Here is a 6,994-nt window from a genome sequence, read left to right as displayed (position 1 = left end):
AGAGTACATCTTCCTTCCCACATCTTATTGGCTGATAGCCTGTCACATGATCTGCACCTACCTGTGAGGGACTCTGGGAAATGTAGTCTAAAAAAAAGAAACAGGTAAACTCCTAACAGACTACTTAGAGGGCCACTTACAAATGAACTGTTCTTTGTGTTTCCACCTTAACACCATTTGTTGTTTTGGCCATTTAAAGAGCTGTTCATTGTACAACCAATTGGATTCCATAATCCAGGTCTCTCCTCGATGGCTAAAATAGCCACAGTACAGTAAATGGAAACATATACTCTCTCACTCTCTCTCTCTCTCTCTCTCGTTGCTATCGGCAACTGTGCTAACAGCATAGTTGATTTGAATATATTAATAATAGATCCTTATAATAAGCATAGCTCTATGTCAGACTGCTGTGTGCTTTACTTTCATGCATTATCTCAATTGATCTTCACAAAATTATATGAGGCAGTCACTAATTATTATTCTCATTTTACAGTTACAGAAATGAAACTTAAGTGACACAACTTGCTCAAAGTCAAACCATGACAGGGTTCAAGCCCGCTGCCACTGCTGGAGTGAGGAGGAAAGAAGCTCTGTGGGGAAGGAACGCTCTGGCTTTCCTGACCTTACTCCTTACTGTCACCGTGGTTCTAAGCTCAGTGGGCTGCCCTCTGATCCTCCGGCACTCCTGCCATACACGACCTAGACTGAAGCTGCGTATGGCCCGCTTTCCACTGTCCCCCGGGATGATGCTCTCACAGTTCTGCTCTGCCTCAACACTCGCTCTGTTTCCAACCTGGCCTACCAAGTGACCGTGATGTGCAGCATGGCTCTAAAGCACAGCGCATTACATTAGTCGGGGCCCCAGTTGCTCACATTTGATATGTTGCCCTATGCTGTCTTTAAATGTTTGCCTGTTGCCAGCTCTTACCTCCCCCAGTAGAGGGTGAGCCTGAGACCAAAGCCATGTGTTTCCCCAGCACTTAGCACAGTAGAGGCACAGCAGAGGCAACTGAGAAACTTGGGCCGATTTGGGGAGGGCAGCCCTCATATCACCCCCGTACCTCGGTTTCCTCCTCCACAACTTCAGGGACTTGTGCAGGAAAAGATCTACGGGCTCACCCAGCCCTATAGCTCTGCGTATCACCGGGCACTGCTCTTCAAGGGCACGCTGTCCAAAAGTTTTGTAAATTTTTCCTGCAAAGCCAAAGTCACCAAATGGTCACAGGGTGAGTATAATCACACAGTCACCAGCTAACCTTTCCAAACACACGCGACCATAACTGAGTTATAAAGAAAATTGCATTTTAAAGTGACAAAAAGCCATTATTACAAAATGACTAATAATGCAGCAAAGAGCCGTGAAGTGATTCTTGCCCGAGTCATTAATCAATGGATGCACTTTGAAGAGAAGCTTCCTTATGCACGTTGGTAGTCATTTATTCAAATCAAGTAAATATTGTCCACGTTGTCCACTGAGAAAGTGCAGGGTGATTTATTAAGGAACTGAGCAGATCAAATTTCTTGGAGAAACTTCACAATGAAGGAGTCTTTCAAAAAAATGTTTTCAGGCATCTGGCAGGCTCTACAGGCTTCGTGCTCTATTTGCTCATCTTTGGGCCTCACTGGGTTCTATCTGATGCTCTAATGCAGTGAAGGTCAAGGCGACCTTCAGTTGTCTAATGGGTTAGTTGCTCTCAGGCATGAGGACAATACCATTCAAGAGGCAAGAGCTTCTGACAGAGACGCTGACTCACATTGTTATTTTCTTTCAAGTCAAATGGCTTGCCTCCCTTTCTGGTGTATCAAATAGGTAGTTACTTTCCAGAATCAAATGCCTCAAACTTGGGTGCTAATAATGTTTTGTTTGCACCTGGTGGCATCTCCTAGCAGGGTGTGCTACTCCAGGTTTCTTCTACAGCTGCTATTGCTACACAAGGAAAGGAGGGATGGAGGAAGGAGAGTTCGAGGAACTGCAACCAATGATCTTTTACCACTTGGAAGGAAGGGCTCAAAACAACCACAAACGTGAGGCTATGGGAAAATTATAACGAGTGACCCACTTTATCATTAGTCAGCATATAATAACAGCTGGAGGACAGAGCAACCTGTGGGGGCCAGGTTGGAACAAAATTTAGAGCAGGTTATAGCTACCCAATGGCAAAACATCCAGTAAATTCAGGTACATTTTTTTAAGCACATCTTTTAAGTGCATGTAAGCAGCTGAATTTATTTCCTTTCATATGGGCTATGCCAACTACCTAGAAACACTGCCTGGCACTTCTCACAGGAGTTTTGTGATCCGATTTTGCAAACTGGCTTCAAGTGCAGACACACACAGACTCGGAAACACACACACGGACACACAGTTAGAAATCCTCCCTTTTTGCTGTGTCCTTCAAACACCTCCAGGATCCTCTGACCCCTCATGAAGAATAGTTCTAAGTCCTCTCCAGGTGTGGACGAGTTTGTCCCCTTCCTTTGGAAGACATGATGGCAACCAGAAGGGACGATCCCCATAGGCAAGGTCTCACCCCATCCCACCTTTCATTCCTGTCCTAATTTAATACTGTTCGCAAATTAAAAAAATGAATGATTTTAGGACTGGCTTTATTGTTGAAGGAGTGCTTCGTATAAATGTTGCATTACAATCCATCCTTCTTGCCAGTGCTCACGGAGAGTCCGTGAGTGTGTGTCAGCACAAACTCTCCCTCCCAAAGCTCACCGAGCTCACCCATTTCTCCCCATCTCCACTCTTTCCCCAGCAGGACTGTAACTGTACGAGTCTGCCGATCCCGGGCCCCACTCTGTGCCTCCATCGTCTCTGCTCCCAGCCACAGTGTGCTCTGAGAAGCCCTCACCCCACCTTCAGCTGGTTCCCAGTGCTCTTGGACCAAGACCAGTCTTCAGTGTGGACTACAAAATCCTACCTCTACCGACCTCCTTCACCTTGTCTCCGTCCGCTGCCCCACGCTGCTCACTCAGCAAAGAGAGCAGGCTCTTCCAGGTCCTTGGGGGCAGGTCCTAGTCTCCCCTCGGCCTTTGCCTGGGCCTTTGCCTGGCCTCTCTCCCACCTTCCCCCACCCCCATCTTGCCCCCGCTCCTCTTTTGAGCCTGCATTTAAATGTTACATCCTCAGGGAAGCCTTCCTTCTCCCCACGCCAAGTTGGGAGCCCTCTTTTATTTTCTCATGGCACGTGCTACTTCTCCCTCGGGGCCTTCCTCAGCTGTAACTAAGTAATCATTGGCTCACGTACTGAACAGAATGCTTGTCAGTGGAGCGGAACAGCCCAGGGCCTGGAGGCGGACTGCACAACTCAGACCTCAGCTCTGCCGTTCACTCGTGTCCTGGGTAAATCTCATCGCCTCTCTGGGCTTCCATTTCTGCATCCGCCTGATGGGGTTAGCCGTAGCAGCTGTGTCACTGGGTGACTTTGGACGTTGGATGAGGCAGCAAGTGGCCTGTGCCTGGGATGTAGTGAGCACTCAGTAAATACTAAGAAAACCTTAGTAAGTACCCAAAACGTGTTCGCTGAAAGCATGATGCTTTTCATGCAAAATGGGGATAACAGCATCTGCCGGGCCAACCACTCAAGATGGATTTACGATGAAGTGAAGGGCTGAGTGTGAAAAGGCTCTGCACACGCGGAGTCCTGCCATCGCCACATACACTTTCCAGGCTTAAGCCTTACCTGGCCTGGCCAAAGCAAGGACTGTGTAAACACGGTCTCCTGGGGTCTAGCTGACAGTCTAGCACTTTATCCCCTGGGGAAAATCTTAGCCCTTAGCAAATAAATGGACCTTGGAGTTTCCCTTCAGGGGAACGGGTACTATTTAAAGCTCTGCAACAGTGGAATGCTAATGTCCAGCAACAGCAGGAGCAGTGAAGTGTGCTGGGATGCATGAGATAGGCCCTAATTAATCAACTACTCCCAACCCTGTCCACAGTCAATGCATTTTCTCTAATTTAGTTCAGTGCCACGTGGAAGTGTATATTCCTGCTATGAATAGAGCTCTAGAGGTACACGGGTTCTGGGTTGGTAGGCATCTGAGGACCAATGAACTCAAAAGCCTGTTCATGCACATCCACGATTCTCCCCTCCATACGTGGCCAAGCCACAAGCCCCAACCTTCCTGGATGGGTCCCTTAGCACAAGGAGGGGGCAGGCCCCAGGCCCAGCTAGTGTAGAGACAGCTCCTGGTCGACTGCCCACTGGGACTCTGAGGCAAGGGAAGAGAGCCCAGTGTAACTCAAGGTTCACAGTGGGAACCAAGAAAGGACACTGGGGCCGGGGAGGAAGGGGTCAGGATTCTAACGAGTAGGAAACAGTGAAGCCAGGTACCAAGATGAGGTGACATGGTATAAACAGAGCCCTCCCACTACACTACCAGCAAGCATTCTTCATAGACACATGGGTGCTGGGGTGAAGCCACAAGGCAGGTTAAAGTCTTCAGGGGAACAAACCAACCCCAAACAATGAGAAAGGAAGGAGGAAATGAAATGTCATCCAATGATACTGAATGAGGTACTGGATTGGGAGTCGGGAACCCTGCTTTCCAGTTCTGACCCTGCCCCTCGCACCCTCAGGTAAATGACATGATCAGAATGGAGCCATTCTGTAGTCATCACATCCCCAATATGATAGGCACTCGGTGAACATGGTGTGAGGGATCTTCTGTTAAGGTTGGTGGAGTTACAACCTTCCATTCTGATCCAGGGGGTTCACACACAGCTGCCCCCAGACCCCAGGCATCTTAGAAGATGAGGAGTTGCCACCCAGCTGTGTGATAAGTCAGTGTTCTCCAGCGTAAACATCCAATAGGGAGGAAGACTTCTAACAGGAAATGGCAAAAGATCTTCCTAGCAGAATTTCTTTTTCACAAATCTCCCCAGGGGCACCTGGGTGGCTTAGTCAGTTAAGCGTCCGACTTCAGCTCAGGTCATGATCTCACGGTTCCTGAGTTCGAGCCCCACATTATGCTCTACACTGAAAACGTTGAACCTGCTTGGGATTCTCTCTCTCCCTCTCTCTCTCTCTGTCCCTCCCCAGCTCATGTGCACATGTGCTCTCTCTCTCAAAATAAATAAACTTAAAAAAAATTTTTTTTCAAAATCTCCCAAGAATCATTCTAAATGTGAAACCCACTTGATCATTTCACTAGAACTGTGCCTCTCAGAGCTCTGCCTTCAGCCCTTCACTGTGTTGTGCAGAGGCCACACCTGCCCTGGGCTTCTCCTGGCCAAAGGCAAAGCAGAGCAGGGACACTGAGGCAGGTCTGTTCCAGGGAGATACGGGCTCCTCTGACAGCTGACTTTGACTGAGGACTCCCAACAGCCTTGCCAGACTTCCTTCAACTGCACAGGGATCTAGGATGCCTCCACCCAACTTTCCCTTCCCCTCCCCCACTGGCACGAGACCTGTGCCTCAGAATGACTCTCACAGTCTCCTCTGGTCCCCTCTCACCTTCCCCTCAGGCATATCCCTAATAAGTCTTTCTCATTTCATCCATCTCAGTGCCCAATTCTTGGAGGGCCCCAACCAGCACCACTAGTAACCATCTCCTAACTAGTTGAATGAATAATTGACTGTTTCTCACTTCAGTGAAAGCCATCAGGCCAGTCTGTGTAAAAATGTTTTTAAAAGATTTCCCCAGGGGCACCCGGGTGGCTCAGTCAGTTACACATCTGACTTCAGCTCAGGTCATGATCTCAGAGCTCGTGAGTTTGAGCCCCACGTCGGGCTCTGTGCTGACAGCTCAGAGCCTGGAGCCTGCTTCAGATTCTGTGTCTCCTTCTCTCTCTGCCCCTTCCTCACTCACGCTCACTCTCTCAAAAATAAGTACACATTAAAAAAAAATTTTTTTTTTAATTGTTGAAGTGAGCTTTCCAACCTGGGCCCAGCAGAATGGCTCCCACAAGGAAGGGTGGTGAGAAGGGCTATTCTCCCATCAGCGAGGTAGTGACCAGAGAATTCACTATCAACATTCACAAGCACGTCCATGGGGTGGGTTTCAAGAACCATGGCCCTCATGCATTGAAAGAGATCCAGAAACTTGCCATAAAGGAGATGGGAAGTCCAGATGTGCACATTGACACAAGGCTCAACAAAGCTGTCTGGGCCAAAGGAATAAGGAATGTTCCATACCTTACTCATGTGCAGTTGTCCATAAAGAGAAAGCAGATGCACCAGACAGGCTCTATACATTGTTAACTGTGTACCTATCACCATTGTGAAAAATCTACAGACAACATGGATGAGAACTAGCTGCTGATTGGCAAATAAAGAGGAAACTATCAAACTTGAAGAGAGAAGAATGTTTACAGAAGACACGGGCCTGAGTAGTCCTCACCAAACATCCTGCTTACTAGGAAGGAGGGGTGCCAGGACTCTACTAAGCCAAGAGCCACTTATTTTGTTTTATTTTTTTAATGTTTATTATTTTGAGAGAGAGACAGAACGTGAGCAGGGAAGGGGCAGAAAGAGAGGGAGACACAGAACTTGAAGCAGCCTCCAGGCCCCAAGCTGTCAGCACAGAGCCTGACATGGGGCTCAAACTCACAGGTGGAGAGATCATGACCTGAGCCAAACAGATGCTTAACCAACTGAGCCACCCAGGAGCCTCAGCCAAGAGCCATTTCGGTGATTGCAGGGAAATGTGTCACGACAGATGTGTGCAGGATTCAGACAACGTCTACTGCTCTGCTCGGAAGTACCTGAAGTGCTGCTTACCGCTCTCTCCATCAGTTTGACAATCTGAGTTCAGAAGTGACAGCAGCTCAGAGTCCCCACCAAGAAGAGCTCTGGAAGCCAGACTCCTTTTAGTGCTGGACTTGTTTCCTGCAACTGTTCTTTCTCCCCCTTCATGGCCAGGGTGTCAGGAGTGGATCAGGGTGCCTGCCTCTCCTCCCCATTTTTATTGACTGTTTTGAACAAGAACATTTTCTAGCCGGGCACCTGAAAAATTGTCTTTGCAGGGTGATTTAAGTAGCAAAACC

General features: G+C 48.3%; 1 pseudogene; it reads left to right on the top strand.

The window, feature by feature from the left end:
- Positions 1–5,903: 5,903 nt before the first annotated feature.
- Positions 5,904–6,332, top strand: LOC122467931 (annotated as a pseudogene).
- Positions 6,333–6,994: the final 662 nt, after the last annotated feature.

The sequence above is a fragment of the Prionailurus bengalensis genome, chromosome B3 (genome assembly GCF_016509475.1).
Source record: "Prionailurus bengalensis isolate Pbe53 chromosome B3, Fcat_Pben_1.1_paternal_pri, whole genome shotgun sequence".
Taxonomy (NCBI): Eukaryota; Metazoa; Chordata; class Mammalia; order Carnivora; family Felidae; genus Prionailurus; species Prionailurus bengalensis.
This window is presented reverse-complemented; position numbering and strand designations above follow the sequence as displayed.